The 13,998-nt window shown below is 42.0% G+C and overlaps 1 protein-coding gene across 1 annotated transcript in view; it reads right to left on the minus strand.

The window, feature by feature from the left end:
• Positions 1–13,998, minus strand: part of roraa (RAR-related orphan receptor A, paralog a) — a 306,708-nt gene that overhangs the window by 121,900 nt on the left and 170,810 nt on the right. The gene's annotated exons all lie outside the window — the stretch shown is intronic.

Below are 13,998 nucleotides of genomic sequence, written 5' to 3' on the forward strand. Positions count from 1 at the left end.
TACACCTAATAACACCTAACGCCACATGGCTGTGTTGCTATGTGACTGTGCTGCTGTGGCCCTGTGGTTCTCCTGTCTCTTGGCTAGGTCACAGAGATTATAGAGGTCCCATGCAGGCTCAGGGCAGTGGTGTGACTGGCCCACCTACAGCCCTCCTACTGAAAAACGCATAGCAACAACCCTGGCAAGGTTGCTCAAACCCCACGGACAGCATCCAGATCATGATTTATTTTGTATTTTTTTCTAGAATATAAATCTGCACAAACACTGTAATGCCCCCATGTGTGACCTCACAGGGCCTATAGTCTGTACATGAGTAAGTCTGTTCCCCAGAGCGGAAGACAGGACGGCGGCGCTGTGACTTCACTCTGAGTCAGACCTGTGTTTCTGAGGGTGAGGCAGAGAGGGAGCGGTACTGGCAGTCCTCAGCCTTCCCCCCTTCGGGTGTCAACTCATCGTATGAGCCTCCCTGGCTCCAGATTTGTCTCCGGCTGCAGCCCCTCTCGTCTGCAGCGTGGGCCTAATGCCCTGAGAGTCCGACGAGGGCCAGCGCACAGCCAACCATGGGCCCCAGCGGGCTCCGATGCTCATGCTTTGCAGGGCGAAAGAACACTAATAGATCCCACTTGTCATGCGGAAGCAATGGCTAATTTTTCTACAGCTTGCATCTGAAACTCAGGGGATGGCGGGCTGACATGATTCAATAATTCTCCGGCAACTGGCCGGAGATAACAATGTTTCAGACATGTTTGAGGGGAAACGAGTCAAAGAGCAACGAGGGGGAAAACAAATACTGTAAGCTTGTCAACTCTCTGTACACAGACACACATTGGATATCAGGTCCATTGAGCAGAAAGAGAGAGGGGAAACAGCAACCTAGAGGCCATGTCTCTGTGATCAGGCTATAGCATTGTTCCAGTGCTCACGGCCAAAGTAATTGTCCAACTGAGTCATTACACAAGAATAATAAACAATTGGTAATCCTCCTTTAATTCCAGGTCTCAATCAACTAAGGGTATTCAGTGTTAGCCTCAGAGGCCATGAGGGAGTAGTAGCGTCAAGGTGTTGTAAGAGCAGCCAGACTTAGACCTCTAACACCATGTAAGGAACCTCTCTGGTTTCATGTTGGGGATATACAGTATCAGGGGCTTTTTCCTGGCTTCTCTTCAGATCTTACAAACTCTATTATAGACACATAAAACAGACATTTTGAGACTTTGTAAATCGGGCTCTGGTTATTGTTAGACATACGATACTAAAGCATGAGTTGTACTCTAGCTATTTCAATGAAAATGCACAACACAATTTCACACTTCGAATGTAAGGAAATTGGTGGAAAAAGCATGGCTGAGTCACATTCTTTCCATTAGATCACAATATTAAATCAGCTCGCTGTTCCGTAAAAGTCTGAAATGTATCTCAACATTTTGCTTCCCCCAGAAAAAGCAATAGACCAGATACAACTAAAGAATGAACATTGTGAACCCTTAGATAAGGGGATTGAAACTAAGAAGTCCAGTAAGAGCAGATTTTGTTCTCTTTCAGTTCCTAATTCTCTGAATATGGCTGAGGTCCAGCAACTAGTAGTGGTCCGTGTGACTTAATCCCTGCTCTCCCTGTTTCTCCTTACACTGCACAAGTGGTTCTCAAACTGGGGGCTCGCGATAAGATTTTGGGGGGTCGCGAGTTCGAAACTGAATGATGAATATACATATTTTAATAGGCTACATATACAATTTGTATTTTATCTGTATACCTTTGCCTAATCTATCTGGTTATTAACATAGTCCTATGTTATTGCACAAAATTATTCTCTCAATAAACATCTCATCTGTGCTTCAGAGCCAAAAAGTTGTGTGGCTTGACTGTTCATCAGCATTGGTTTGCAAAGGCAGGTGAGCCCATATCCAGATTAGTGACCGAAAAGCACTGGTTTCATTTTATCCAGTTCTGCCTGCCAAGAACAGTATGTTTATATTATCCAAATAAAATACAGTTTAGCAATCTGCTACAGATGCATCTTTGCCAGAAACTGGCAATTGAATTGATAATTTTCACATTTCAGATATGCCTAGTCTGGGTCGCTACTGGATATATGTCTGACTATATTCTGATGAATTTGTTATGATATTTGTGAGGTAGAAAAAGGATACAGATAGACCATGCTTTCCAACCTCTGCTGTATACAGGTAGGCTATATGATCCTGCTTGATCTGGACTTCAGAGAAATGACATATCCGTAGTTGATATTGGTTGCTAACATAAATTACTTTCAGCTCAAAATGCAGGTGTAAAACAGAGGTAATTTCTATATATTGCATTCAGAAAATGCATCACCGTTTATGGCTGTATTGACAGGCTACATTTGCATAACATTGGTGCTTTTGCGAGCACGGGAGTTGGGAGCTTTGACACTCCTTTTTAGGGGTCGCGGGTCAAAAAGTTTGAAAGAATTGCACTAAAACATACCACACTACACTACATTATACTACCCTACATTTTACAGTACTACCCTACACTACACTACATCATACATTACACACCTACATTACACTATCCTATACTACACTACAATACATTATACTACCCTACGCTACTCCACATTATAAACTGGGTGGGTCGAGCCCTGAATGCTGATTGGCTGACAGCAGTGGTATATCAGAATGCATATCACGGGTATCACCAAACATGTATTTTAACTGCTCTAATTATGTTGGCAACCAGTTTATAATAGCAATACGGCACCTCAGGGGTTTGTGGTATATAGGCAATATCCAGGCACTCCGCTTTAAGTCGTGCATAAGAACAGCCCTTAGCTGTAGTATATTGGCCATAAACCACGCCCCCTCATGTCTTATTGCTTAATTATACTACACTACATTATACTACATTAGACTACATTACATTATACTAAACTACATTATACAATACTACATTATACTAGACTACAATATGCTACATTATAAAACATTACACTATATTACTCTACATTACACTACCCTACAGTCCTCTACACTACATTACACTACATTATATTACACAAAATTATACTACACAACATCATACTACATTACATTAAACTACACTACATTATTTTACACTTTGCTACACTACACTAAATTATATGGCACTACATTATACTACACTACATTATATTACTCTACACTACATTATACTGCACTACAATACATTACATTACACTACACTACATTATATTACTTGTACACTACATTATACTACACTACATTACACTACACTATACTACACCACACTATACTACACCACATTATACTACACAACATTACACAACACTACATTATACTACACAACAATATACTACACTATATTACACTACTACATTATACTACACTACATTATATTACACTGCACTACATTATAATACAGAACATTATACTACACTACATTAATTTACAATGCACTACATTATACTACACTACACTGCATTATACTACACTACATTACACTACATTATATTACCCTACACTACATTATACTACATCACATTATATTACATTACACTAAACAACATTACATTATACTACACTACCCTATACCTCATAATTTAAAAACATGTTTTATTTCACCTTTATTTAACCAGGTAGGCCAGTTGAGAACAAGTTCTCATTTACAACCTCATTTACAACCTGGCCAAGATGAAGCAAATCAGTGCGACACAAACAACACAGAGTTATACATGGGATAAACAAACGTACAGTCAATAACACAATAGAAAGATCTATATACAGTGTGTGCAAATGTAGTAAGATTAGGGAGGTAAGGCAACAAATAGGCCATAGTGGTAAAACAATGATGAGGTAGTTGGATGGGCTATTTACAGATGGGCTGTGTACAGGTGCAATGATCGGTAAGCTGCTCTGACAGCTGATGTTTAAAGTTAGTGAGGGAGATATAAGACTCAAGCTTCAGTGATTTTTGCAATCGGTTCCAGTCATTGACAGCAGAGAACTGGAAGGAAAGATGGCAAAAGTAGGAGTTGGCTTTGGGGATGACCAGTGAAATATATCTGCTGGAGCGCGTGCTACGGATGGGTGCTGCTATGGTGACCAGTGAACTGAGATAAGGCGGGGCTTTACCTAGCAAAGACTTATAGATGACCTGGAGCCAGTGGGTTTGGAGACGAATATGAAGCGAGGGCCAGCCAACGAGAGCATACAGGTTCTAGTGGTGGGTAGTATTTTGGGCTTTGGTGACAAAACGGATGGCACTACATCCAATTTGCTGAGTAGAGTGTTGGAGGCTATTTTGTAAATCGCCGAAGTCAAGGATCAGTAGGATAGTCAGTTTTACAAAGGTATTTTTGGCAGCATGAGTGAAGGAAGCTTTATATTACACTACACTACACTAGATTACATTATACTACACTACAGTACACTACACAACATTATACTTCCCTACACAACATTATACTACACTACCCTATACTACATGAAAGTACACTAAACTCCATTATATTATATTATATTACACTGCACTATATTATATTACACTACACTACCATACACTACATTATACTACAATACATGGCAGTACACTACATTATACTACCTACTGTACATTATACTACCCTACACAACATTAATACTACACTAACCTACACTACCCTATATTACACTACATTAAATTACATTACATTACACTACATTATACTATACTACACTACCTTACTACACTACATTATATTGCACTAAACTACATTATATTATACTACACTACATTATACTGCACTACATTACATTACACTACCCTACATTATACTACATTATACTACACTACAATATTACATTACATTACACTACACTACACTACCCAACATTATACCTCACTACCTTACACTAAACTACCGTACACTTAATTTTACTACACTACATTACACTAGCCTACACTACACTACCCTACACTACACTACCCTACAATGCACTGCACTACTATGCACTGCACTACACTACACTGTATGTCAGCCCCATCTGAATCCTGCCGGCTCAGTCCTATCAGCTATCAGTCTTCCATCCTCCTCAAATCACAAACAGCCATTATGTCAATGTCACTAAGAGATATGAAAATCGTTACACCAAAGATTTACTTGGACATAGAGGAGGAAATCATTACTGTCAAAACAGTTACAGGCTCGCTTAGAAAAATGGCCTGTTGTTAGGCAGGGGAGGGGAGAGGAGGAAGGGGTGGAAAGCTTGCCCACTTCCTCTATGTGTCATTCAGAGCACTCTGATTGGAGGTGGCACGGGGGAAGGGGCCACAGAGCCAATGAGTGAATCAGGCTGTGGGAGGGGAGGGTGGGGCTAGGCTCTGGGCACTGACATTGGTGATGCCTGCCAGTGTATGTCTACTCTACTGGATGGCAGGTTCAGAGGTTACTTTGTAGGTGAGTCTCTCCTTGGCAGACAGACAATCTAACACAACAAGCTTGCCGTTAAAAGACCAAAGTAGGGTGTATACAAATCAATGGCCATTACATTGATGTTCCCTTTAGCCAATACATTTTATTAGCGTTTCATTTTGTTAAATGAAACTTCCCTCATTTGACTACTGAATTTTCTAGTAGAGATTACCATTTGTCACAATGGAAGGAGGGGACAGCTGTCACCTGGAAGTCTTTGATCATTCTGATTCCACCTCAGAGTGGTAAACATTCACAGCACACATTCTGCTCCTCAACATGTTCTCTCCAGTCTCTTCTCATGAGAATCGTCCCCTCATCAAATCTGAAAGGAGACCGTGTGCAGACGGCTGGAGGTTAACCTCCACCACATCTATCTGCAGGGGGGCACACATCCTGTAAACATGCCACTGAAACAGGAGTGAAGCGGGCAGGGGAGCGGGCTGGGGCCAGGCATCGGAGTGGTGCTTCTCCAGCACTGCAGCTCAAAGTGACAGCACTGTAATGAAGTCTGAGGCACGCGACAGGCCGTACGTCATAATTTCAGGTTCCTTAAAGCTTGACAGGGAATGATTATCATGGATGGTTATTGTCACCCTCCCTCCCTGGGAGACGCCGGTGCGCTCAGGGGTTGTTGCACCGTGACATTCAAAGTTACAGTCTCCTTCATATAATGGAGCTGTCCTCTCAGCACGCTAATGGGAGCGATTCATTTAACCTGTGCCAGAAACACACAGACGAGGAAGTTCCTAATGCGAGGCCCCTCCCGTGGGGACGTCACACTCTCCCCCTGGCTGCTCCCTGCCTTCCTGCTGCTTGATTCATTGACTGGAGCTCCTCACTTATCATCATTCACTGCTCAGTCTGGGGAGACATGGAGACACTCTTCCTCCAGTCCGCTTCCCGCTCTGCTCAGCACGCCTACGCTCCACGCCCAACACGCACAAGGACACGGCTAGCACGGATCAGACCAGGCCAAACCAGCACAGCAGTCCCAGATACAGGAGGCCCCACACACTGGTGTCAGGTAGGGAGTAGCTGTATTCTCCTGGAATCATGGGCTATTGGATACAGGTACTCAAAGCCCAGAGTCCATTACTAGGGCCCTCTTATCTAATACACATCGAAACTGTAGATACCATTCACTTTCAAAGTAGTTTACTTCCATACAGAGAAAAGAGTACAATATACTGATTTGAGTTCCCAATACAATGAATAATTACATACCATACACAATTCGCTGTAAAAGCTCAATTAGGGAGATCAGTGCAGTGTTCTAACTTTGGCAGGCTTTAGGAAGGCTAAGTTTCATACACAAAGTAATTCCAATAAGCGTCCCTTCTGCAGTGACACACTTAGCCTTATTATACTGGTATAAACTATAAATGCAAAAATGTAATGATTAAAAAAGCATAATGATTCTAATCAGCTGCCCCCTAATATACTAAAACACTTAATCCATGGAGAGGCCAACTATCTGGGGAGGCGTAAGAGAAAAATGACTTCTCTGTCTCTAGGCGCTGTTATTTCTGGTCATTTCTAATTGGTTTTAACTAAAAGCAACCACTCAGAGAACTCAACAGGTTACTCCAATGCATCGCTATGGAATTATCTGCAAATAGAAGATTTACATCCAAATTAGTTTTAGAGGACACCACAATTGTCTTTCAAGAGAAGAGAGGAAAAAGAGGGAGAAAAAAACAAACCTATATTTCTCCATATATTTCTCTTTAATATATTTCTCTAAGCCTGAATATCTGAAATTATTAGTGACCCACTGATCACCAGATAGAGTCCTTGCAGACTCTTTTCTCTCTACAGTATTTTTGCCAGACTCCTGTACAGTTCTCCCCCAGGGTAGTTCTGCTTTATTGGTCCTGTGAGTCTCCAGGTGAACCCTCAGTGCTGTGTGTTTGGAGCTGTGTGGTGGCTCGTGAATTATACATAGTGGCAGAGGAATAGACGTGGCCCAGGAGGGCCACGGGAACAGCAGGCATGGCTGGGAGGCAGATTGAACACTCTGACAGAATTTTAATTGTACCGCAGGGAGTGGAGCGATAAGCGCTATTGTTATTGGTGAGAAGCCGCAGCCCAGGTTCCCTCAGCTGAGTGCTTAAACAAATGGTGAGCGTCGCCAAACAGTCCCGTAACGCTGCCGCAACGTTCCCGGACTTAACGAGGGATCGTGTGGCAATTTTGTTGGAGGCCATTGTGTGGAGGAAGGTTCAGAACATCAACGCAATATTAATATTTACAATGATAGTAAATAAGTTGTGAATCTTTAAGACCGTAGCTGACTGCCAGGTAATGTTTCCTAACACTCTCAGAGGAACAATAAAGGTGAGCAGTTTCAAGAAAAGGAAAATACTTGAAGATTTAAAAAAAAAAAATCTAATCAAATCAAATGTTATTCGGTCGCATACACATATCTAGTAGATGTTATCGCAGGTGTAGCGAAATGCTTTTAAAAATGAACAACTTCCTTTTCATTAAAAAAAAAAGTCTGGCATTTTGTTCAATGTTTCTGTGTGATGCTCTGTTGAGTGGTGCAGGGGAAAAGCCAAATGACAGTGTTTCTCCTGCTTTGAAATGCTTTTCTTTGATCCTGCCTGTAATGTAACTCCCCTCTGAGAGCTGGTCCCTGGAGGCCAGCGGATACAGGAAGCCCCTCAGCGCTGGTCAAAGTGAGGCCAGGGGCACAACACAGGCAGGCTTCTCTGTGTTTGGACTATCTGAGCAGGCAGTTCCCAGCTCTCAGTAATCTCCCTGGGATCCAGCCTGAACCACATATGAAACCCAATACCATCTCAGCCTGAACCATAAATATAGCCCTTACAGACCACCCTGATGCACTGTACTGTACACCAGCCTGCACTGACCACTACTGGGTGTGTTAATAGGCTCACACAAAACAACACAGTTGGACTCCATGGATTCTGGAGAACATACTTCCTCGCAAGGATAAAAATAATGTCTATGACAAACAAACATTACAGTAGTAAATGTATGCTTTTATTTATCGAATTATATGGCGCCAAGGGTCACCCATACTAACTTGAAACTACATACTACATACACTTGAAACTACATACTGATCTCGATGAGAAGAAAATAAATATTGGGGAGGTTCTCTTCTGCACTGCTCAACCAATCCAGTAAATGTGGAGGAGGAGTTACAATGGAGGAGGAACATCCGGTGGATCGTGAATTATACATGACTCGGGAGAGTCTAGAGCAGAACTGGACATGAGAGAGGAAACAGAATGTCCGTCAGTCTGAGGGTTAGAGGCTGTGACCTCTGACCTAGGTTCCTGCTAGAATGTACTTTCTTTCTGTGAAACACACACAGTACAATCAATTCTTCAGCCTTTTAACAGGAATACCTAGAATAGGAAGACCTTGAGATCGTCGAGAGAATGGAACTGAACGGTGGCCAGAAAAGTTAAGCGAGCAAAGGGCTCATACACTTTTCGCTATAGCCAATCTCCTCCCATTCTAACCGGAAAGGAAAGTCAACATGATTACACATTCCTGCATCACCTCAGAAAGGTTACAGAAGGAAGTTCTCCCAGGTTCAAGCTGAGACCCAGAAAACCCAACCGTTCCCTGAGGATAAGACCTTATTAATTCAGAAGTTCAGAATTAACTGAATCCTACACATGTAGCAATGTAATACATATATTTTATTCATACTGGAGTTAATCATATCGCAGTCATTAAATGTCAAACTTGCAATACTAGATCATTTTTTGCAATGTGCTCCCTTGGGCTAACCTATTCAGTAGGCATAGAAAAATAACTAACAAAGGAGATAAAGCTCTCCGATCACCCTTTTCAAAGCTTTGGGTTCTTCTCTGTGTGGTCTGCTGTTGTTGTGCATGTGCAGCACTAAAGATGTCTCGCCACACAGACATCTCTACAGGAAACCACAAAAGCAGTTCACATGCTATTAGACTGTGTTTCCCAGAGGTCTATATCACTATCACAGATATCATGCTGCTAGACTGCGTTTCCCAGAGGTCTATATCACTATCACAGATATCATGCTTCTAGTGAGGTGCTCATCAGACTGACCTGTCACAATCCTGATAAGAATCTAGTCTCTGGACTTCTCACCTGTCATGTCCAACATGTTTTATCTTCAATTCTACCCCTACAAAACTCTTTCCATCCAATTTTTACAAGTCAAGATAGGCCTACAGGACTATATCTACAACATGTTGTACACAAAGGAACTGATGTGTGCACTGATAATCTGTCCCATGACAAGTAGTTAACAGAGCTGTCTAGCAGGTACCTATTTCAAAATGACACATTAAGGAGGCAAAGAAAACCACTGAAGATTTTTCAAAACGACATACATGTCATACCGTCAATCTTATCTACATTCGTGGCCAAAAGTTTTGAGAATGACACAAATATTCATTTTCACAAAGTCTGCTGCCTCAGTTTGTATGATGGCAATTTGCATATACTCCAGAATGTTATGAAGGGTGATCAGATGAAATACAATTAATTGCAAAGTCCCTCTTTGCCATGCAAATTAACTGAATCCCCAAAAACATTTCCATTGCATTTCAGCCCTGCCACAAAAGGACCAGCTGACATCATGTCAGTGATTCTCTCGTTAACACAGGGGTGAGTGTTGACGAGGACAAGGCTGGAGTTCACTCTGTCATGCTGATTGAGTTTGAATAACAGACTGGAAGCTTCAAATGGAGGGTGGTGCTTGGAATCACTGTTCTTCCTCTGTCAACCATGGTTACCTCCAAGGAAACACGTGCCGTCATCATTGCTTTGCACAAAAAGGGCTTCACAGGCAAGGATATTGCTGCCAGTAAGATTGCACCTAAATCAACCATTTATCAGATCATCAAGAACTTCAAGAAGAGCAGTTCAATTGTTGTGAAGAAGGCTTCAGGGTGCCCAAGAAAGTCCAGCAAGAACACAACACATACTCCGAGAGCAACTTCTCCCAACCATCCAGGAAAAGTTTGGTGACGAACAATGCCTTTTCCAGCATGATGGAGCAACTTGCCATAAGGCAAAAGTGACAACTAAGTGGCTCGGGGAACAAAACATCGATATTTTGGGTCCATAGCCAGGAAACTCCCCAGACCTTAATCCCATTGAGAACTTGTGGTCAACCCTCAAGAGGCGGGTCGACAAACAAAACCCCACAAATTCTGACAAACTCCAAGCATTGATTATGCAAGAATGGGCTGCCATCAGTCAGGATGTGGCCTAGAAGTTAATTGACAGCATGCCAGGGCGGATGGCAGAGGTCTTGAAAAACTCTCTTTGCATCAACTTCATGTAACTGTCAATAAAAGCCTTTGACACTTATGAAATGCTTGTAATTATACTTCAGTATTCCATAGTAACATCTGACAAAAATATCTCAAGACACTGAAGCAGCAAACTTTGTGAGAATTAATATTTGTGTCATTATCAAAACTTTTGGCCACGACTGTAGTATTGGGTAGGTCATGTGGAGGAACTCTGGTCCATAAGTATAAATGCTGAGCAAATAGGCACGTGTCTACTGAGTCCATTGAGAAGCTTCTTGTTACTTATGTGTCCTCCCAGGTCTCAGAAGAGTGGACGGAAGTGTGTGCTGATAAGGACTTGTGTGTAATTATTCAGAAGGGAGAGAGCTGGCCAATAATGCAAACTGGCCTTCTGAAGCCTCCCATGTAATAACACATCCTGGGAGATGAATTACATGGCCGTCAATACTCTAATTAATATCCTGCTCTTATTGAACACTCTCTGCTGCTTCAAACAGGGAGCGGCAGCAGCGTGAGAGTTGTCTGAAGGTTTGTGAGCAGCACTGGAGAAGAGAGAGAGAGAAAGACAGAGAGAAAGACAGAGAGACAGGGCGAGAGAGAGAGAGAAATAGAGAGAGAGAAAAATAGAGCGAGAGAGAGAATTAAAACAACAGCAGATGTAAGCTCACTACACTTGCTGCTACAGCAAATCACTGCAGTCATGGCTGGCATTTAGTGCGCCATCTATTTTTCATGTATTTCATAATTAAAACCTGCGCGTTCTGCAAGCTCTCCATGTTCCATCCAGATCAAAGGTAGTCCTATTAACAGGGAGTTCATCACAGGAGCCACTCTTCCATTTCCAGGCAACAGAGCCGTGCTTAAAGCACAAATATCCTGTAATTACACACGTGTGATAAGGGGAAAGCTATGGAGCTGGACTATGATTAATACAAATCACAGTTCCCTCTCTGTTTTTCAAAGCTACCACAACATAGGACTTTACACACACGACTACTTTATAAACCATCCACGGGAGATACAGAGCTGGATGAAAGACTGAATACATATTTCACACTGCTACAGTAGCGGTGGTGTAGATGAATGCTGCTTCAGTGTGCTGCGTCTTTACCACGTAAATCTAATGAGAGGACGGGACTGTAGAAAGTCACACACAGCAGAGACGAGACACAGCGCTTCCTTACTGTGAGGAGAGGGGAAGTTAGCCTCTTTCCAATTGTGTAATCAACGGAATGGGCTGTGCTTATTTATTTGTCCCATTGACTCCTAAGTAACACAAGCCCACAGGGCTTTCCGTCTGCCTGTGACACTCTTTCCACCACAGAGAATCAGCTGACTAACACAGGAACACAATCACCTCTCCTGCAAAATGAAGCCTGCTCAGATTAGTGTTAGTCCTATAATAGTTACCATATTATAATACTAACTAGTAGTGATTTCAGTATCACTGTCATCATTTACAAATATTTCATCCTATCCATGCAGATATATCACAGTGCAAACTGCAAAAATATGCCATGAACAACAAACAAACTACGGGTCACTTGACTACGGGTCATATTTTTTAATTTTTTAATTTTTAATTTTACCTTTATTTAACTAGGCAAGTCAGTTAAGAACAAATTCTTATTTTCAATGACGGCCTAGGAACAGTGGGTTAACTGCCTGTTGAGGGGCAGAACGACAGGTTTGTACCTTGTCAGCTCGGGGGTTTGAACTTGCAACCTTCCGGTTACTAGTCCAACGCTCTAACCGCTCTAATGCCATTATAAGGTCCTACATTTCCTTTATTCCTTCATTCCTACAATATCAGTCAAAAGTTTGGACACACCTACTCATTCAATTAATTTTTTACTATTTTCTACATTGTAAAACAACAGTGAAGACATCAAAACAATGAAATCATGTAGTAACCAAAAAAGTGTTAAACAAATCATCTGCTTGAAGATAGCTTTGCACGCTCTTGGCATTCTCTCAACCATGAGGAATGCTTTTGCGGAGATCATCCGTTCACCTACTCTGTATCTCACAAAGACAGGGTGGTTGGAACCAAAAATCACAAATTTGGACTCATCAGACCAAAGTTCAGATTTCCACCGGTCTAATGTCCATCGCTCGTGTTTCTTGGCCCAAGCAAGTCTCTTCTTGTTATTGGTGTCCATTAGTAGTGGTTTCTTTGTAGCAATTTGACCATGTAGGCCTGATTCAGGCTATATCACATCCAATCGTGATTGGGAGTCCCATAGGGCGGCGCACAATTGACCCAGTGTCGTCTGGCTTTGGCCGGGGTAGGACGTCATTGTAAGTATTAATGTGTTCTAAAAAAACGTGCCTAGTTAAATAAAGGTAACGTGTCCTCTGAACAGATGTGTCTGTTACTTGAACTCTGTGAATACTTTATTTGGGCTGCAATTTCTGAGGCTGGTAACTCTAATGAACTTATCCTCTGCAGCAGAGGTAACTCTGGGTCTTCTTTTCCTGTGGCGGTCCTCATGAGAGCCAGTTTCGTCAAAATTCTTGACATTTTCCATATTGACTGACCTTCATGTTTTAAAGTAATGATGGACTGTTGTTTCTCTTTGCTTATTTGATCTGTTCTTGCTATAATATGTAGTTTTGATGTCTTCACTATTGTTCTACAATTTAGAAAATAGCAAAAAATAAAGAAAAACAGTGTGCCCAAACTTTTGACTTGTACTGTACGTCGGTAATTTAGTTGTTTATGCCTTCTAAATGAACCAGCCCCAGTGTGGAGCCCAATTAACAGTAGAACACAGCCAGCTACCTTCCTTTGGGCTGGCCAGGTCAACCACAGTTCACACCATTGTCCCACACTAACAACTGTAGAAGGTAACAGGAAGGGCTGCTGGTTTATTGAGTAGAATGACAATCCTAATATCCATGCACTGGCTTCCTCTGTAAGCAATGAAAACAGAGTAACCGGAAGGCCAGTAACATAATATGTCAAAGGCCAGGGACAGTTACAGGACAGGTTACTGAGAGAACAGTAGCCAGATTGAGCATTAGCACCCAATATATGGGACCGTCATCACACTGCCCCCCACCTATTAAATATCAGATTGGACCAATACACATCAATGATGATGATGCTAGTCAGACAGACTTGACAGCAGGTCAACCTTTTAACCTTCCCAATGGTGTTTCAAACACTTCCTGGATTTCTGGCCCATGACAGCATTTCAGCCACACTGGACAATATTTTCTCATTATTGTAGCAGATACAAGATGAATTGAATGTGCTCAAAGACACAC

The sequence above is a fragment of the Oncorhynchus kisutch genome, linkage group LG22, assembly GCF_002021735.2.
Source record: "Oncorhynchus kisutch isolate 150728-3 linkage group LG22, Okis_V2, whole genome shotgun sequence".
NCBI lineage: Eukaryota > Metazoa > Chordata > Actinopteri > Salmoniformes > Salmonidae > Oncorhynchus > Oncorhynchus kisutch.